Genomic DNA, 20,802 nt, shown 5'->3' with positions numbered 1-20,802 from the left:
AACAGAGCTCAGCCTTTAGGACATAACCACCCCACCCCACCCCCAAAACCTAGGTATTTGTTCAGCAGTTGTTCAGCTCTCAGTGTCTGTGGTAAAGCCCAGTTCAGCATGAATAATTTCACCATTTTCAATAGCTGGTTAGCCTTGCCTGCTAGCCCTCCTTTGGATTTACCTTGTGGTTCCCAGGAACTGAGGTTGTGCTAATTCTCATTATTTTGACCATCCACCCCACTGAAAGCTGAGATGGAGTGTGCATTCTATGGATATGTCCTAGAGATTCCCAAGGCTTCGAGTTTCCAAGCAGAAATAACTATATTTGGGCCCTTCAATTCACAATAAGCCACCCAGAGGTCCCCTCACCAGGCAGATCTCCCATCTCATCACTCCTACACATATAAGCACGTATCGTGTGTATGTATGTATGTATATATGTATCAAATTTATATCCCACCCAAACTTATGTCTCTGGGTGGCTTTTCTAACTCCATTTCTCTGGGTTTTTTTTGTTTCCTGTGTCAGTTAACTTCCTACCTGTCTCAGGAATCATCCCGCATGTAGTGTTGCCACAATTAAACAGCTAGGATAACACCAAGGAGACTTGCTAGGAGTCATGTCTTTTAAAGCTCTATGGTTATTTTATTATTTGTGAATTATGAGTGCTATTGAATGTATTGCTTTTCTGTGCTGTTCTATATGCAAGTTTAGTCTTTTGGAATTCCCATCTTAAGAATTTGGTTTGCTAGCATTGCAATTAGGTATATATTATATTGATTCCCCAAATGAGAATATTTGGGGCTTGAAAAGTCAATTTCTTCTTGGAGTGAGCTTTAACAAACTTCTGAAGTTATTTTCTGGGCCTGACTTAGAGAATTTCTCTGATGTCCCTTGTCTCCACATTAATATTTGTTGGATATAGTAATGAGTATTAAAAAAAATTTTTAATGTGATCCTTCTCTCCATTGAATGACTGGTGAAGCAAAACTTCACAACAAAATGTCCCAATATTATACATGATTTTATAAGGTCATGTATAATACCTGAGCCTCAGCATTCCTCATGGGTAAAAGGGGAAAAAATTGCATTGATGGCACCCTGATTTGTAGGTGAAGACTGACATCAAACTAGTTACATATTGCTGAACCTCACTGCTCTTTTTACTTAACTGCTACATCAGTCTTCCTGCTCAGATTCTTACTATTTAGTTTTTCTCAAATGTTGACACATCAAGAGAACGGGGCTGAGAAAATGCCTTTCCCACCAAAATCAAGCCACAAATTGCAGAATCAACACTGAAGCATTTCAAAGCTATTACTCCCATGGCAGGATTTGAACTTAACATCCTCTGATCCAGAGTTCTAAGATAATATATTCACCCTGCGCAACAAGAAATGCCTGCAGTCTCCAAAGGAATTAGCCTTTTCAATTAGCTGCAACAATTACATGAACTATTTTCCTTGCCAAGAAGAGCCATTCGTCTAATATCACAAGGATTGTCAAATATTATTTTAAATAGAAATGTCAGGTGCAAGTTTACCTTGCCTATTTCATTTGCTAGGAAATGCAAGACCTGGTGATTAACTAGCCCACTCTGCCTGTATAAATGCTCCCTCAAGAAGGTATTAATGCTGCTTATCTGTTAAGAGTGACCCATATAGCCTAGCAATCCATATTGTTTGCTTTGAAAAATATCCATCTTGAGCCAGTCTGCACTTTGCAAGAGCAGCAATGAATTAAAATATAATATATATCAATATTAATATAACATGCTATGAATTCAACTGTGAACTTAGTTCTTTTTAATATAATTGAGCACATGGCTGGTTGGCCTGCTGCTTGATCAGCCAGAGCCATTTTCCAGGAGAGTGGAAGGCAGAGGCATAGCAAATAGGACGAAAAGTGAAGAGGGGGCCACTGCTGTCTTCTTCGCCCCCACTCCCAGTCATTATTTTGCTGCAGAAGAGCAAAAAAGAGAGGATGAAAAGCATAACATTCTAGGGGTGTGCATATCATAATTTTTCTATTTTGGCTTTGGCCAAATCTGAAGGCCCCCCCCCCAATTCGAGGAGGGTCCAAAATCAAGCATCCCCAACCCCCCAATTTTAGGTTTCGGAGCTGACTTGCTCCAAAACTGTGGGCTGCCAATCTCCCAGCTGCTCTCCCTCAAAGACAAGTGCTATTTGGCTCCCAGAAAAGGTCCGTCTCTGTCCTCCTCCTGCCACCGGCAGCTTTTGCCCCCACCCACCAGCAATGCTTTCTCTCCCCAGGGCCGGGCTCCCTCCTTCCCTCCCTGCAATTTTTGCCGACCCACCTGCTAGGGCCCTCTGCCGCCATTTTTGCCCACCCACCTGCTAGGGCCCTCTGCCGCCATTTTCACCTACCCACCTGCTAGGGCCCGCTGCCGCCTCCTCAGCCCTCCGTGGGCCTCCTCAACCCTCCGTGGGCCTCCTCTGCTTCATTCCCGTTGCGGCCGCACCCACCACCACTGCCCGCACAAGAGCTCTCGGGCCAGGAAGCTTCCTGTTCCTGACGCTCCGACCGGAAACTCCCTGCTGCATCTGGCCCTGCAGGCCTGAAGGGCGGTAAATTCAAAGACACGTCATCAGTAGAAGAACTAGACTCTTGACTTGAGAGACTGCAGTGATAGTCAAACAGGTCCAAAATTTGGGGGGTCGTTTTGATTCGGCTACAAAACTCTTCGTTTTGGCATTTTTCATTTTCGGCAGGTGTACAAAACGTCCAGAAATGCCATTTTCGGACACAAAACATTTTGTAGCCGAATTGAAATGCTCATCCGTATAACATTCTCCACAAGCCCTTTCCCTGCTCCTGTGGAAATAATACCACACATTCCACATGCATTACAGAGACTTCAATACACGTCCTTGTGAATGCACATTCTCCTAGCTCAGAAGGTTTTTAAACACATGTACCTACTACAATCAGCACATATATTCATACAAGATCAACGATGCTTCTATGTTATTTGCCTGTTCATGGTGGGGGGCGGGGGCGGGAAGGAGGAATGAAAAAAGCACAGCAGGGCCTATGGACATGTGCCCTGCTCTCGTGCAATTATAGCTACGACCCTAGTGGAAGGTGAGTGGCTTCAGCCCTGTAGCCAACAGAAAACAGGGGGCAGAGAGGAGGAGACCTTTAAAATAATGGGGCGGGGGGAAGCCACCCAGGAAGCAGTGGGAAATGACATCTTTTAATGGGCCCAGGCCAAAGAGGCAGCTTAGGGAAGCAGCCATCAGAGCCTTTCATTCAAGCCTTTGTGTGCAGTCATCTCAAGGCACATGCAGGCCCCACATGACCCACATGGGGTTGGAATGTTCAAACTGGCCCCTAGGTGTGAGGTTTAAACTGCCATTTAAATCATCTGAGCCATTATGACCGGTGCTGATCTTAATGGACCCCATTTGGAGATGACAGAAATAGTGGGGAGCATTTGGCATTTGGAGGGGGTTGGGTATGAAACATCTTTAAAATGTTGTGAGAGGCAGCATTCTGCTGATTAATTATGGTGGCAGGTGTCTGCTTTTCTTTTGTAAGAGCTTATTTTATACAGTGCCCCTGTATGTAGCAAAATTCCAGGGGCATTTAGGCAGCCAGATGAAGCCAGCCATGGGGCAGAGGTTTAGCACTTTCCGTGGTACTGCTGCTGTGTTTTTAGTATAAGCCATTCTGAGCCATAGTGTGCTAGAGGAGCAGGATAGAAACAGTTTAAAGAACGAACTGCAGGGGTACATAAACGGAGGAGGAGGAGTAAGCTCACTCCTTCAAAATGTAACAAAGATTTCTTATCATCCCTGAAATTTCTCCTGTTTCTTTCTTCTTCTTCTTTTAACCCCTTGAAGCCTTGTATTTCATAGAAATGGCTTCCAGGAGAGTTTTCAGATCAGCTCTAATTTGAACAGCAACAAATGATATTTTGAACTCCTGTAGCTGAATGCTTATGACATCTCTACCTAGTGCAGTAATGTTTGCTCTAGCTCTGACTGTTATATATGTAAGGAGTCCAATTCATATCTGCTCCATTATCTGGAACATAGGAAGCTGCAATATGCTGAGTCAGACCAATGGTCTGTCTAGTTCAGTATTATCTTCACAGACTGGCAGTGGCTTCTTCAAGGTTCCAGGCAGGAATCTCTCAGCCCTGTCTTGGAGAAGCCAGGGAGGGAACATGAAACCTTCTGCTCTTCCCAGAATAGCTCCATCCCCTGAAGAGAATTTCTTCTACTGCTCACACTTCTAGTCTCCCATTCATATGCAACCAGGGTGGACCCTGCTTAGCTAAGGGGACAAGTCATGCTTGCTACCACAAGACCAGTTCTCCTGTCCTAAAGGGGAAATCTCCTGGTTAGATTGCCTTCCAAACTACTGTAATTTCATCACTTTCTTCTTTCTGCTACTTCTAGATAAAATGTGGCACTCTGTTATGCTGTAGTTCCTGCCCGCCCCACCCCACCCCGATTGCTTCTCCCCCCCCCCAGATATGACCTTTTTCCAGGTTCTGTTCACAGAACTGTCCATGTTCAAATCATGTGGGAGTTCTTTCTGTGTGTTGTGTTCCCACCAAATCAGCATCCCATACCTGCCAAATTGTCCCTATTTCAGGTGAACGGGAAATAGGGTCAAGTAAGTCGGCAAGTATGGCATCCTAGTAGGCATCATCAGACATAATGATAATCAAACAGATGGTTTGTTCTGGGGACTGATGGTTTGTTCCGGGACATAGTGAATACACGAGAGCTGATAGGTTGTTCATCCTTAGCTAGTAACAAGGAACTACAACAAATGGGTCATTCCTTTTCAAATAAATCAGTGGTAGAATGCCAGGTGAGTCTTTTTAAAGGGCAATATTTTTGAACTTCTACCTGGAGCTCAAGCAACAGAGAAATTAGAGGGATTTAAGCATTGGGTAGCATGTGTGTGTGTGTGTGTGTGTGTGTGTGTGTGTGTGTGTGTGTGTTTAATGCTTGAGCTGTTCAATCCCTGTTCCTTCACAGGGATTTTTCCCTGAGTCTCTAAACAGCAATCTGTTAGTCTTGGCAAACTTCAATCCACAGTGTAACATTCATCAGTGTCTTTCTTTTTGGTTTCAAAGGCAATACTTACATATAATGATTTTGCTGTGAAACAAAACAGAAAATGTGCATTGTGGTGCTGAAAACACATTTCATGGAGTTGTTACAGGTTTGTTGGAAGGAGGCCCTTTATTTAATTAATCTTTTTGCATTTGTGTGCGTGTTTGGATTTCCCCCCTTTAAGTTTTTATTAAGCTCTGCAGGCCTTGATCCCCCAGAGACTGCTATGGGAAAGTTTGGCTCGGCTGCAACTGCGTGCCTTTCCACCTGGTGTATTTCCATGATTCCTTCATGATTAGTAGCATGGCATGCAGGCCTACTGTGAGTGATCAAATGATCTGTTTTCTTTTCCCTTGAGGTGAACCACATTTTGCTTGTATGAAAAAGCAAGCGTTCCTACTAGACCAGAAAGCAGCCTACTGCTTTGGAGAGGCTTCTAACAGGCATTGATATAAACTGCTGACCTCTCTTGATGGGATGCCTTGTTCTCCCCTGCCCCTTGAGACCTGTATTTATTAGTCATGTCTATGAAGCTTTGCTTTACTGCATTAAAACTTCATGAGCTAACGGATTATTCTGCACAGACTTATATTCCCCAAGATACATAACTGCATAATCAGCCTACTGAAATGATAACAGTGGAAATTCTCCTTTGAGGGCTGTGTTGGTACTATCCATCCATCCCTTTGAAGACCAGAATTCCAGAGATAGGAAATGTTTTCAGAATATTACAACACTTCTAGCACTTGGGTTAAGGGAAGAATGACCCATCATGATCTTGTTATGAATGTCTTCACAAACAAACCCATATTTAATGAAAAAAACATGAATGAGGGAGATGAGGGCCTTTTGTAGTGGAGAGTTGGAAGGTGGAAGGGAAGAAATCCCTCCTAGGTCCACTGATTCTTCATTATAAATGTTTTCTGGAACCATTCCCCCCCAGCTAAGCTTAATTTTGGCTTCAGGGCCCAGCTGTATGAAAACTGGCAGATGGGGATTGCAATGGCAGAATGTAGCCTGCCATTGGATAAGGGGGGACAAAAGCACTTCCCACCCTCTCCTCCACACTGTGTGCTGGCCGCTCACTCCATCTTAGTGAGAACAGGCAGGCCATTTAAGACAGGCGTGTGCTTTCACTGGCATGGGGCAGCGCAGTCACTACAACAGACGGCATGGCCCAGAAAAGGCAGGCGGATGGTGGTGTGTGCAGGGGTGGAAGCAGATGCTAGTGGGTGGTGCAGGTGGGTAGCAGTGGTGGGTCTGTGAATGCACAGGCACAAGGGGCCGCCTTCAACCTCACGACACCCATGCTAGAATCAGCAGGCTAGGAAAAGATGAAGCATTCCTTTTCACCAACTGGCAAGACACGCTTCCATGTAATGGAAAACCGGAGGTGAAGGAGCCTGAAGTTGAATGAATGCATTTCTTTCTTAAGGCCAGAGGCCAGCAAGAAGAAACACAATTAGCAATAAGTAATAAATCCAAGATAAACAGAACGAATCAAGCCACTATCATAGATTGCCATGATCTAGAGACTAATCAAGCTGCTATCATAGATTGTCATAATCTAGAGACTAAAAAACAGAACTTAGCAACTTTATAAGTGATCTGAAACTTTTGATCTGCTAAAAGCAATGCTACATAAAAATCTTCAGAATGACCCAAAAATTCCATTAAGAGGAGACAGATCAAATTATGTCGTAAATCAGAATGAAATCTACAGTATAGAAGGACATGCGTTATTGACTCTTCTGCACCACAAGGACAGAAAATGACATGCAGTGGAGTTTTTAAACTATCTGCCCTCAAGAAGCACTGAGGGAAGGACGTTAAATCTTGCCCTTGTGAAAGCCCAATTATATTTTGGCTGTGTCAGGGTATAAAGATAGGATGCCATAGCTCTCCCATTTAGGGTCTCCATCTCATTTAAGGTCCTGCAAAAACTGGGAATTTGGCTCAAATTAAACTGTTGTTCTACATCTAGGAAGTGTTGTGTGATAAATTCTTTGGCCTTCTCCCTTTTTAATGTATGCAGATTGTTCAGAGATAGGCCACAAGGAAGTAATTAATGGGTGATACATTTCTACCAGCTAGAATGCAAATCATCGCTCAAGGTATGAGGTGCCAGCCCCAAAGGTGTACTGTTCAGCCTATGCCAATAATTAACTGCTATTATCCATAATCTGGTCTTTACTCAAGCAAGGCCTGCCTCCAAGCTCAATAATGTATTGGCGACACCCTTGAGAGTACTAAAAAGAGACATAAGAAACCTGGATTGTACACTTTCAAGCAGCCCAAAGTTGGTGTATGGGATGAGTGACGCTCCATAGAAAAGTTGCGCCAATGACTTGTCCTGGAAAAGTTTAATAGCAGTAGGCAGGAAGCTATTTCCTTGCATGTGACAGTATCTTAAAATGGCTGTTGCTCTCCTTTGGGTAAGACCAGAAACATATTTGGCATGAGTGATCCTCTTCCTATTGGCCTGAAATCAACCTCAAGCTATTTAAAAGTGTTGATGTTCAATTGCATAGTTATTGACAATCCATTTATAGACTTTGGGTCTTTTGGGAAAAACCATTATCTTAGTTGTTTGATAATTAATCACCAAGGATTCCTTCTTACAGTATTGAACCAAAGCAGCAATAGGTCTCTTCAAACTCACCCGCGTTTGAGACAGAATGAGCACATCATCCGCACAGAAGAATTGGAAGTCATCTACTTGCCAATTTAGAAGCATGTAAATCTAAATATTGTAAATGAGTGCATTAATGTAAATATTAAATAAGGTTGGGGCCAATATACAACCCTGACAGACACCTCTATGGGTAGATATAGTGTTAGAGAGGAGTACAGTACAGTTGTATCTTACCCTCAGCAAAGATCCCTTATGAAGTTTATATATTAAGAGCAGCAAACGATTATCAATCATCGGATTCCCAAGCTTGGACCAAAGAAAAGTACATGAGATCCAATTTAAAGCTGCCTTGAAATCAACAAATGTGGTATAAAGCGTATCTTTTGGGCTAATTGCATATTTTTCAATAAAGTGTTGCAACACCAGGTAGAGATCAATAGTCTGTCTGCCTGGTCTGAAACTGCATGCTCTTCCTCTAGGACAGGGCTGCTCAACTTTGGCCCTCCAGCTGTTTTTGGACTACAGCTCCCATCATCCCCAGCCACAGTGGCCAGTAGTGAGGGATGATGGAAGTTATAGGCCAACATCTGCAGGAGGGCCAAAGTTGCGCAGCCTTGCTCTAGGATCTCCTCCTAATCAATCTATTCTTTGAGGTTCCATGCTAAATGCTTGGCACACAATTTGCTGATGACATTTAAAATTCTAATAGGTCTATAATTCAAAGGGTCATCCCTGTCACCTTTTTAATACCTTTTTAATAGATGGAAATTATAATGGCTACCCCCACAATCTTTGGGGATATATGCTGTTTGATCAATAAAAATAAACAGAGAGCCACCAGCCAATATTTGCTTTAAACACATCCTGAGGGATAAAATCATTCCCCGGTGCCTTTCTTACTTTCAATTGATCTATTAACTGTTTTATTTCATTAACTGACACTGGAGGCCATTGCTGCAACGGGCCAGTAGGCGCATCAAAGGACAAATCAGGGAGATCCTGAGAGCCATACAGAGAACCAGAGTAAGACTCCCAAGCACCCACTGGAATGCCAAAGTCTAAGCATGAAATTGGCGTAACCAGCAATAAGATGCAAAAAAGTAGGTTTCCCTTGCCAAACTCCAAATTTGAAACCTTGGGTTGTAGTGAGTTTTGCTGTTCATACCTGAGGTCTCCAGCTGCCTGGTGAATCAGCCAATCCGAAACACCCCAATTTTGTCCTTTGTGCAAAATTGCAAAATCCGAATCCGAAATGTTTTGGATTTTAAAAAATGGCCCCGGGGGAAAACTAGTGGGTGGGGGTAGTAGTGCCCAATGGGTGGGAACTACCACCCAAATTTCAGAGGAATTGGGCAAAGGGCTGATTTTTGGTGAATTTTTGAAGTATAGGATTTTTCCCATGGGGAAGAATGGAGCTTTCAGTAAAAGTATAGCTTCATGTTGGGGGGAAAGGGGTGGCCCAGAGCAGAGTAGGGTGGGTAGTAGTGCCCAGTGGGGGCAAGGAAGCTGCTAGGATTATTTCAAAGGAATTGGGCAGAGGGCTGATTTTTAAAGATGTAATGGAGTTTGCGTGTCTGTTAAGTTCTTCCCCATAGGGAATGCTGGACCTCCATAATTCCTACCCCATAACTGCACTTGGGGGGCACCAGGGTGGCCCAGAGCAAGTGGTGGTGTAGAGCACATAGGGTGCCTACCACCCCCATGGGTTGCTAACCCATGGGGTACTGGGTTCTGTTGTTTCTGAGATGTTTTGAGTGTAGATTCAGATTCTCTGGTAGCATATGAGATTGGATTCATGGTTTGTCGTTGAAAATCTCATATGCTACCAGAGAATCTATACTCAGAACACCTCAGAAATAACAGAACCCAGCATCCCATGGGTTAGCAACCCATGGGGGTGATTGGCACCCTATGTGCCCTACACCACCACTCGCTCCCGGCCACCCCAGTGCCCCCCAGGTGGAGTGATGGGTCTTCTGAAACCTCATTATTCCCTAGGGGGGGAAAACCTTAAAGAAGCTTAAACTTCAACAATTCCTAAGAAATCAGCCCTTTGCCTTATTCCTTTGGAATCTGGGTTGTGGCAGGCACCCCTTGGGGCACTGCCACCCAACCCACTGTTTTGCCCCTCAGGCCCCCTTTCTGCCCTGAATCTGCCCCAAAGACATGTCAACTTCAGAAATTCTTTAAAAATCAGCCCTTTTCCCAATTCCTTTGGAATCTGGGTGGCAGCAGGCACCCATTGGGGCACTACCACCTGAACCACTCTTCTGTCCCCAAAGCCCCCTTTCTGCCCCAAATCCACCCCAAATAACATCACACATCACACATCAACAACAGCAGAGCTTTGGAAAAAATCAGGCAGATTTCCAAAGGTCATACACATCCCCCCGCCGCCCGGAATGCAGTTTGATCTACACACAACAGTGTGAAACAACAACAATGCAATGCACACTGCTCCACTGTCCAATGAGGGTAAAATTTACCCTTAAATTTGCTTAAAAGGAATGAGGCAATTGCCAGCAGATCAGCCCATGCTTTCGCTGGCCGATCTGTGGGCTGGAAGGGCTGGAAATTCAAAGAGATGTCAAAACTCAAAATGGAGACTGAAGGAGAAAGACTCTTTGTGATTGCAAAATGGAGTTCCAAAATAGCCGAAACAACAAAATGTTTTGTATCCAAAACAGGGATGTTTTGTTTTGGCTACAACATTTTCTGTTTTGAGCACTGGGTGTTTTGTTTTGGCTACAAAACAGCCGAAATGGCCTGTTTTGTGCACAAAACATTTTGTATCCGAAACGAAACGCACATCCCTAGTCTAAATCTATTGTTGGACTATTATTTTGCTCTTCATATCGTACTTCTAATAACTAATCTGAAAATTGATCTAGAAAACAGAAGAGGGAAAATTAGGTAAATTTTGCTTGCCTATGTGTCATAGCATGCACAAAGTGTGTAGACAAATATTTGTTTCTTTTAATAGCTCTGGCTCTCTTTTGGGAAGAAATGTGTTCATGTTGCTTTCAACTTTAGCTAACTCCTCACAAGACACTGAATTATTATTTTCTTGTTGGTGTTAATGTCACCAATATGAGTTCCTGCACTACAAAAATATGAGCGCACTAGTAAGCAAGATTTAGGTTCTGCTCTGCTATTTCTCTCACTGCTCATTAAAGTAAAAACAACACTGTGTGAGAGCATAAAGCAGCTGAACTCTCAAAGAGGGGACACTGAAAACCAAAATGAAGTGAATCATCCATCTTGTATGGAGAAGCGTATAAAAACCCAGCCAGTCCCTGGGGTTCAGTAGGTTCATTTGAAAACTACTGACTAGCATTTCTTTCTCAACAGATGACAACATAAACTAAGGATGCTGAGTGTATCCACTTTAAAGCCTAGCTAGTTCTCTTGTGTCTTTCCAGGTCTTGTAAAAGCAAGGCCTGTGCCATGAATAGGGTATCCCTCCTCAGATCCTGGAGTAGCATAAGCAGAGCTTTTGTTAAATCTGCCTCAGTCAGCAAGGGGCAGCTTCCCTCTGTGCTTGAAAGGGTGGCAAGTTTGGATGTGGGCTGCCTTAAAACAAATCTTTAATTTATGAGGTCTTTTTTGGAACATAGTTTTTAGCTTGAGAGTGAAATGAGGAGAGAAAATGAACCAATTTATTTACTTAACTCTTGGCCAGCAATGTCATTAGTTTGTGTGTGTATGTTTAAAAAAAAAAATACTACAGGAGGAGGGTGGATGGGTTTGTTTCAAAACATGAAAAGGTTAACTTAGACAAATCTTTATGGCTAGTTATCATCACTAACAAGACTGGTTGCAGTGCTGAAGTGGCCCCTCAGCAAAATGCCATGTGGTAGGCCACCCTCCCATGTAATCAGCCCCAAAGGGTTTGTAGGAGCCCCGGGGGTTTGTAGGACTTCCCTGGTGACAGTGTGGGGTGAGTCTTTTTCTTTTTCCACCACACTGTTGCCAGTCATGTTCCTCCTAGTGCTTTTTGTGGGGCCTGGTTGTTGCCGTCCTGATTCCCCAGTACCCCAAATGTTAAGCCGTTACAGAGCATTGTTGGAAAAAATGGCTGTCACCACAAAAATATTGTAGCGAAGGCGGTGGCCCTTTTGGGGGCGGGTGGGGGGTAGTGTCCTAAAATGGCTGAATGTCTTGGGCACTGAGAATACAAGATGGTGACTGTCAGGCCCCTGGCACCAGAATTATCATGTTTTCCTTCTCTCTCTCTTTAAAAAATGGGTCCAGGCTAGTCTCAGTGTTCAGCTTTTCCTAGAAGCCGGGGCTGTATTAGTTGCCTGAGGATGCCACAGGCTGATGCTGGGCCTGATGACTGCTAAACACTTATCTTATCCCTCAGCCTGAATGACAGGCTTGGCAGCAAGGGGAATGTTGATGCTGAACATCAGCCGGCATTTCCCTTGCTTCTGAGCCTGTAAGTCAGGCTGAGGGAGAGGTGGGCTGAGCCTGAGCACCTAGCCAGTAGACACATGGAGAGGAGGAGGAGGGAGGGATGTTGCCTGACACTCCTCTTCTTCCCCTTCTAGGGAGAGAATGATGTAGCATGCAAATGCTCCAGGGAGGCAGGAAGAGTCTGTGTACCATCTACAAGTCTTCAGCATACCCTCAGGGTTCAGGTAACCCTGGTTGAAAACTCCAGACTTAATCCATTACGCAGCTGAAACAAAGCCTACATTTGTGCACATCCATCCCCTTCTCTCTCTACTTGTTCTCTCCCTCACTGTGAAAATTTAGATTGCAGACTCTGAGGGGTAGGGAACTATTTATTTGGTTTGTGTTATTCTGTACACTATTGTATACATTGATGATGATGATGATGATGATGATGATAATTAAATATAATAATATAATATAATTAATATAGCCAAATCCTCTCCACTGTAGACCTCAGGTTTGTTTGGGATCAATGGATGTTTTTGCATTTACATTGGTGTAACTGAGAACCCTGTTTGGCCTAAGGGTAAAGTTCCTCTTGAGAGAAAACCTGTTTTAACACTCAGATGTAACATTATAGGAATGGATTGCTGTAATAAAATAGTGTTAGAATGGCTTCAATTGTTCACTATTTTTTCCTTTATGTTATGCATTCCGGCACACTGTTGCTAAGCTTTTTTCTGTCTTATAGGAACAGCATTCATGAAAAAACGGTATGAATTTCTGGCCAATTAGTTTTGTTTACTAAAGGTTAGTCTTAAGGTCAGAGTTACATTTTACCTACTTTCTATTTCTCAAATTGTCCTGTCACTGAAGTAGTACATGTTATCTATCTATATCGATCTATCTATCTATCTTTATTTAATTTATTTATGTATACATGTATTTCCTGTTCTTACTCCAAGGTGCTCAGAGTATTGTACATGGTTATGTTTATCCTCTCAAAATAATCCTGCGAGATAGATTAGGCTGAAAGGCAAGTGAGTGGCCCAGAATCACCCAGTGAGTTTCATAGCTGAACAGGAATTTGAACTCAGGTCTCCCTGGTTCTAGCCCAATACTCTAACCACTATCACTACACCACTCTATCTATCTATCTATCTATCTATCTATCTATCTATCTATCTTTTTTTAAAAAAAAAAACCTACTAGAAGGCAGAGTGCAACTGTGGCTCCACTGATTTGCCAATGGACCGCTCTTGGAAGAGCATCTGCATCAGACCTGCTCAACTTTGGCCCTCCAGCTGTTTTTGGACTACAACTCCTATAATCCCCAGCCATAGTGGCCAATAATCATGGATTATGGGAGTTGTAGGCCAACATCTGTAGGAGGGCCGAAGTTGAGCAGGCCTGTATGCATGCATGCAGAAGGTTCCAAGTTCCATCCCTGGCATCTCCAAAAAGGGCTGAGAGAGATTCCTGCCTGCAACCTTGCAGAAGCTGCTGCCAGTCTGTGTAGACAATACTGAACTAGATGGACCAATGGTCTGACTCGGTATAAGACAGCTTCCTATGTCTTAAGCTTGTACAGAATACAAGCCACTCCGGTTTCCATCAAAATTATTAAGAAAATGTAGATTGTCAGATCATTCAAACATAATGTTCAATAGACTTTAGGCTTGGTTCAAAATTCACACTTGCAGCACGATTGTCAGTTCTTCATCATTGACTTCCATACCACACTGATAACCTTGAATGCTCTGTATCTCATGGGTAGGCTAGATAGATCACCAGATACTCCCCATGCCATTGTTGACAAAACTTGTGAAGTGATGTGATCAAGGAAACCACATCTTTAGATACGTCAATGCAATGCTGAAGCTGCTTACTGGTGAATGAAAATAAGATAAAGGTATCCATTAAAAATATCCTGAAACAAAGGACAAGTGCACAGCTGGCAGTGTGTTAGATGCACACACATGAAAGAGGTGAAATAAAGCAAGGGACAGCTCAAAACAAAGGTCAGCAAAACTGATATAATTGAAAGCAAAAAAACCCCAAAACATTTAAATGAGTCACTTCACAACATCAGTGAAAGGGCTGCTTATTCTCGTTAGTTTCTTCAGATATGCAAAGATTTGCAACAACAGTGGAAAAGATGGGCCAAATGTCCATAAAAATGCCATCCCTGGAACTTCTTACCACCCAGAGAGTGGGTGATTTCTCCGTCTACTGAACTATTTTAAAGGGGTCTGACTAGTTTTATTACAGAAAATGCACTCCTTAAAATCTGGTTCCCAGTATGGCAAAATTTCAGCCCATGGCAACTGGTGTATGCCAACAAACCATAGGTGTAACTATAGGGGGGCAGGGGGGCACGTGCCCCGGGCGCCACTTGGCAGGGGGCACCAAAAAGTGCCCCCGCCGATTTGACTGATTTTTTTTTTTTTTTTGCAGAGCAGTCCCCCTCCCCAGGTCCTGGCGCCCCCCCCCCCCACTGGCATTGCTCATCCAGCACTGGGCGCCGCGGTGTATTCGTAGTCCAAGTCTCTGACTCTCACTCCCCGGCGCGCCCCGCCGCCCCGCCACCAGTCGCGCATGCGTCGAGAGGAGGACACGCACCAGAGCAAACTTCCTGAACAACTCCCTCTTCTGAACAACTTCCTGAACGCCCGAACCAGTTCCCCTTTTTGCTCATTCAAGTCCTTCCTCCCCTATAATCTAACCACGTTTTAACTGAAAAGGTTCAGGTAGGGGGAGATGGGGGGATGTGGAACCTTGGGTTCCACATCCCCCCATCTCTCCCTTCCTGGACTTTTTCACTATGTAATGCAAGCTAATTTAATTATATGTCATCATTAGCTGTTTCCTGATTAGCTGTTTCAGCCCATCAGGAAAGTCTAAACCTCCACCGATTTAATTAACCAGACTGAAAATCAGATGAACAGAGAATGTTTTAATGAAAGGTGGTATATAAATTTTACAATAAGTAAAACTATCATTAGGAGCAATTAGCGATTACTTAAACATTGGTGCTGCCAAGCAATTTGTAAATAAAACTAGAAGCCCTTTGAAAATAAGCTGGAATTAATTGTAGGTTGGGCAGGGGGTGAAAGTATATACTTCTAAACATTTATTGTTAAATTTATATACCACCTTTCATTAAAAACAACCCCAAAGTGGTTTGGTTTTAGTCATGGATTTTAATTTTAATTGCTCTTTTGTCAATGTGATGAAGATTAGTTAAATCTGAGTGGTCTTAGGCAACCAATGTTGCATCTGAAATGCCATTTCATTTTTTATTGTCATAAATACTCTCCAACCAATTTAAATAGCAAAGGTGTATATTATCGCTTTATTCAATTGCAGGGAATCTCAAAAAAGCAGGATTTGCAACTAAGGCAGTGCATATCTTCTCTAAAATGGCCCTTTTATAGTTTTTCTAACTTTGAAATCGTAACATAAAACAAAGCATAAATGCATAAATGCTTCCCCCTCCATTTGAAACCTTTTCTGGTGTAAATAGCGCACGGTTTTGGAAAAGGGGAGTCTTTCTTTAACAGCGGGAGAATAAGGAGTCTTTAGCACTATCACCCTAGTCCCTCGAATTACTTTGGAGTCCTTGGTTTTCGTTTTGTTAAAATACAGTCACTCACAAGGGAAAGTCAGGAACAGAACTAGGGCGTGAGGGAGGGGCATCATAATCATAATAATCATCATTGCATCATAATTCTGATGTCTGAGATACAAGCCAACTTCACAGGGTTGTTGTGAGGAAAAACCTAAGTATGTAGTGCATTTTGAAATTTTTTGTAATTTTTGTAATTTTTGTAATTTTTAAAATAAAAGTTATCTGAAACATGTGTGTCAGTCAAGATGTATGTTGGGGGGCGGTGGGGGGGACGCGGCGGTGGGGGGGGCGCAATTTCAGTGCTTGCCCCGGGCGCCGTTTTCCCTAGTTACGCCTCTGCAACAAACTGCATTGTTCACATCTTCGTGAACTCAAGAAATTTGGGCTGCTGTTTAGTTGATTAACAAGTTTGCATAATCAGTTTAAAACATTTTGAGTGACTACAAAGGCATGCAGATTGCATGGATTAATTCATAGATTAAATTGGCTAAAATTCATATAATTATTCAACAGAGATCTTTTAATTAAAGAGTGTGCCTTCCAACTCTGTAAGTAAGACTTGCCATGGTCAGTACTGCAGTCCAGTACTTTGTGGATGGTTCTGTGCTGTATCACATGTTCTATTTCCCCTCTGTTTGTTGGAGATGGAGTTCCAGTGCATCGACCTTTTGCAGCAACTATCCTAATGACCACTTTGGGCATTGGGAGCAGAGGTAGTTAGTGAGGGTCTCCTTACCTGTCCCTGCTTGCCTCTACTCTGTGACCCCTGCCTTGACTCCTCAGGTACTTCCTGTAGTCAGTCAGGGTTGGAGTAGGCCCAGAGACAAAATGTCCCCCCCCCCACTGAAGCTTACCTCATGAAGTAAAGAAATCTTAAATGAGGCGAGGCGGCGGCGGCTGGCGGGCCCGGCTAGGCCGCGGAGGCGAGGCGGCGGCTGGCGGCAGCAGCCGCAGTCGCGGCTGCACTCGGCCCACTGGCGGCGACACTCGGCCCGCTGGCAGCGATGGCCGCACTCGGCCCCACCAGAGACGGGGGGGTGGAGAGAGAGAGAGGTAGCCGGCCCCAAAGAGCGAACAGATGCTCTGTGCGGGGTCAGCTTGTATTTATTATTATTATTATTTATTATTACATTTTATATCCCGCTCTTCCTCCAAGAAGCCCAGAGCGGTGTACTAAATATACTTAAGTTTCTCCTCACAACAACCCTGTGAAGGAGGTTAGGCTGAGAGATAAGTGACTGGCCCAGAGTCACCCAGCAAGTCTCATGGCTGAATGGGGATTTGAACTCGGGTCTCCCCAGTCCTAGTCCAGCACTCTAACCACTATACCACGATTGGCCAGATGAGTCTGGCTCTCTTGTAGGCTCTGCAGTGGTGCCAGTCCTTGAGAATTGGCACCCTATTGGCCAGGGGGGAGGGCAAAGGTGGGGCTCCAAAAAGAAGGAGTTTCAAATCCTATTTAAAGGCAAGCCTCGGGCCTAGCAAAATCACTCTTGCTGCAGTCTTCTTTGGCTTGAGCTGAGAGCTTCTGGCTGCTTTGCTTGTGAGAGTCTGCCTGGCAGACTTGCTGTGTATTTGTTCCCTTCTGCCTTTTTTCTGCTCCCTCCCACCCCCCTCCCCATTTTAAACGCTCCTCCCCCTTAGAGTGACTGTGTTGTTCTGCTGCTGGGTCCCCCCCCCCGCCCTGAGTGAGTGAGTGTCTCTCTTTCCTCTCTCCTGCTCTGGGCTGGAGGGCCAGGCCCTTTGGCCTGGGGCCTCTCTCTGGCCCATTTCTCTAACCCCCAGTCCCCACTTTCCCCCCACCTTCCCCCCTTTTTTTCTTTGCTTCTGTGGTGCCTGCTGCCTTTAAAATAAACTTTGGCTGAGTTGAGATTTGAGTCCTCAGCTCAGCAGCCACCACTGCCAGTTGTTTTAATTTTATTTTGGGTTTGGGGGGTGGGTGGGGTTCCTTGTTTTCTCCGGAGCAGGTGCTTTTCTTTGTTAACCTTTTTCTTGCTGTGAGCATACCGCCTGCTCCTGTGTCCAGCAGCACCTCCCCCTTTTGGTCCTCTTCCCTTCCCCCCCCCCACCTCTTCCCCATCCCCAGCTCCATGAACACATACACTTATCTGGATATTGCTGACAACTCAGTCCAAGTCCCCGGACAACCTCCCCAGCAGATTCATGTAGATGTTAAAAAGCATTGGGGACAAAACCAAACCCCATGGGAGCCCACAGGTCAATGGCCAAGGAGCTGAGCAGTAGTCTCTCAGCACCACCTTCTGGACTCTCCCCCCAAGAAAGGACCAAAGCCACTCCAAAGCAGTGCCTCCAATCCCTATACTTGAGAGACAGTCCAGAAAGGATACCATGGTTGATGGTATCAAACGCTGCTGAGAGGTCCAGCAAAACCAACAGGGACGCGCTCCCCCTGTCTAGCTCCTGGCGTAGCTCAACCATTAGAGCGACCAAGGCAGTTTCAGTCCCATATCCAGGATGGAAGCCAGATTAAAAAGAGTCTAGATAATCCTCCAGGCTCCCAATGCAGCATTCAGTCTGAATGAAAAGTAGAATCTATCTATATTATTAATTCTCCAAGACAGGCCATGCGTGGGGACGTGGTAGAAAGGAGGCGATTGGCTGACAGAGTTTACAAGCAGAAGCACCTGATTGGGCAGTGGGGATTCCATATGCAGATAGGGAGGAGGAGCCTGTGGCACTGTGGTGATTGGGCGGTGGGGATTACCTATGCAGATAAGGAGGAGGAGCCTGTGATGGTTAAGGACAGTTGGAATGCAACTGTTACTGGTCGGAAGATGTTCTTGATTGTAGAGGAGAGGAAGATAGATAGATAGATAGCAGGCAGGGGTCTGCAAAAAGGTGGGTTGTGAGGGAGGAAGGAGAAGGAGGATGCCGTTGTGTGAATTAAATGAGGAAACAAAATGAACAAAATCTGTTAACTCAGGGAGGGAAGGAGAGAGAGAGAAAAAAAACACATGAAGGGAGGGGGAAGAAAGATTGGGGATGAGCGAGTGAAGGAGAGAGAAGGAGAAAAAGAAGGGAGGGGGAAGAGAGACAGAAGGAAGGGCAAGGGATGGGCCTGAGCCTGTCAGCAGCCTGAGGGGAATGAGTAGCCATGGCAGCACTAGCAGCAAGGAAGGGCCCAGTCAACCACTGCTGCTGTTTGGGGCTACTGAGGCCATTGTAAGAGGGAGGCAGGGAGGCAAGGGATGGGCCCAGGCCTGTCATCAGCCTGAGGGGAACGAGCAGCCATGGTGGTGGCAGCAGCGAGGTTGCTGCTCCTGGAGGAAGGAGCAGGAGTGGGGTTCAGGTGAGGGTGGGGAGGTCTCTGGGGATAGGGGGCTGCAGCTTGGCTTGTATTTTCAGGCTTTAACATGCCTTGATAAATCCATCTGTCTGCACAGCCATGGGTTTTTCACTTTTGTCTTTATTTATGGAAAATTGCCTCTGATGAAGCCTTTCGGTGAAACAGCTATTATCCCGGGCCGGCTGTCTTGGCTTTTCTCCGGGCATCACTTGGCTCCTTTGTCCGCTGTTATCAGCCACCTCAGCGCATGTTGTCTGTTCCGTTTGAAAGTTTGCATCATCAGCTGAACTCCAGGCACTTTCGACATCTTCCTGAGCCCATCGGTCCCTTCCTCTGGATTTGAGTATTCACCATTTGTTTTGTATGTTCTTTTTACATTTCTACATTTGAGGACATTTTGGACTCCATTTGGACACCTGCACATATGGTTTTGTGTATTTCGTTACTGCATTTTGCAATTTCAAATGGCCTTATGTTTATCCATGTTCACTTGTATGTTACCAATGTGGCTGTTTGCTATAATGTGTGTTTATAGCTGGTTTTTCATTTTGTTATAATATACATATATATTATTCTTTATTGCATTCATTATTTCTTTTGTCCACAGGTTTCTTTTCATTGTTCTTGTTTTTACATTCCGTGGACCCCGTTTCCTTTCTTGTTTCTGTTTTGTTGGCCAATAGGCAGCAGCAATGCTGCAGCCACAACCAAGAAGGGTGAGAGGGATGGAAGCAACGGAATGGAGGAGGATCAGGAGGTGAGGGTGGGGAGATCTCTGAGGTGAGGGGAGCAATCAAGTACTAATGCGCAGATGCTCTAGAGCGTGCAAGAGTTCCATCACTGAAGTTGAGAGAAATAATGGCGGTGGTCAGGATGCAGAGGTGGAGGGCCGGCAGGCGAAGCCTCTTCAGCCAGCAGATGTGGGTGGACGGCGGGCGAAGCCCCACCAGCCAGGAAGAGGAGGCAGTGGTGGGGAGAAATAATGGCGGCGGCGAGGAGGTGGTCAGACGGTGGGCAAAGCCCTACTAGCTGGGAGGAGGAGGTGGGAGGCAGCGGCGGGATGGCCTGGCCCTGGCCCGCCCAATGGGGAGAGCTGCGGGGGGGGGGGAGCGAGCGAGCTAGCTGTGGGGGGGGGAGCGAGCGCTGCGGGGGGATGCCACAGGCTCAGTGCACAACTGCACAGATGCTCTGTGCGGGGTCAGCTAGTTAGACAGTAAAATCTACAACAAACAAAATAAGAAAGCAGCGGGAAAACCAACACTTGATATTACCATTGTTTGCTTTTCCAGCTGCTATTCTTGAAAGGTTTTGTTGACGAGGGTGATGGGGTGAGGATACCTCCTGCACACAGAAATCCAGGAATGGGATGTATGCTCTGAGTACAACTACTGAAAATACAGAACGGTTGGTTCATTTCTTCATACCATATGGTTGTGGCTAGTATGGAAGGGTTCAGAAATACTGTTTATGGACATTGCACAACTATTAATGCCAACAATAATAATCTCATTAAATCTAGTCCAAACAGTGTTTTACAAGATTCAAACCAATACATTAAACATACCAATAACAAAACTCAAATTGTTTTAGGAATAGCATCGGGAGAACATTAGCCAATTTTGATCCTAATAATTATTTGCTTCCTGCATTCAAATCTATTCAATATGCTTTTTTCCGAGCATAAATATTTGTTCTGCTAATTGCTCTCCAATTCTCATGGTTATTTTTAAAAAGTTGAAAA

General features: G+C 44.6%; 2 long non-coding RNA genes across 3 annotated transcripts; one reads left to right on the top strand and one right to left on the bottom strand.

Moving 5' to 3' along the window:
• Window positions 1–1,781: 1,781 nt before the first annotated feature.
• Window positions 1,782–16,903, bottom strand: LOC128352323 (uncharacterized). Of its 2 annotated transcripts, none has more exons than XR_008320657.1 (3): window positions 16,609–16,903; window positions 2,383–2,569; window positions 1,782–1,950 (listed from the first exon to the last, which is right to left on the bottom strand). It is a non-coding gene; the product is annotated as an uncharacterized LOC128352323 (long non-coding RNA). The 2 variants fall into 2 exon arrangements; XR_008320456.1 differs by lacking the exon at window positions 16,609–16,903 and adding an exon at window positions 16,491–16,594.
• An 824-nt stretch (window positions 16,904–17,727) lies between these two features.
• LOC128351949 (uncharacterized) lies at window positions 17,728–19,640 on the top strand. Its single transcript, XR_008320237.1, has 2 exons — window positions 17,728–18,613; window positions 19,211–19,640. It is a non-coding gene; the product is annotated as an uncharacterized LOC128351949 (long non-coding RNA).
• Window positions 19,641–20,802: the final 1,162 nt, after the last annotated feature.

This window comes from Hemicordylus capensis, chromosome 1 (genome assembly GCF_027244095.1).
Source record: "Hemicordylus capensis ecotype Gifberg chromosome 1, rHemCap1.1.pri, whole genome shotgun sequence".
Classification (NCBI taxonomy): domain Eukaryota; kingdom Metazoa; phylum Chordata; class Lepidosauria; order Squamata; family Cordylidae; genus Hemicordylus; species Hemicordylus capensis.
Note: the sequence above shows the minus strand (reverse complement) of the source record. Positions and strands in the feature narration are given on the sequence as shown.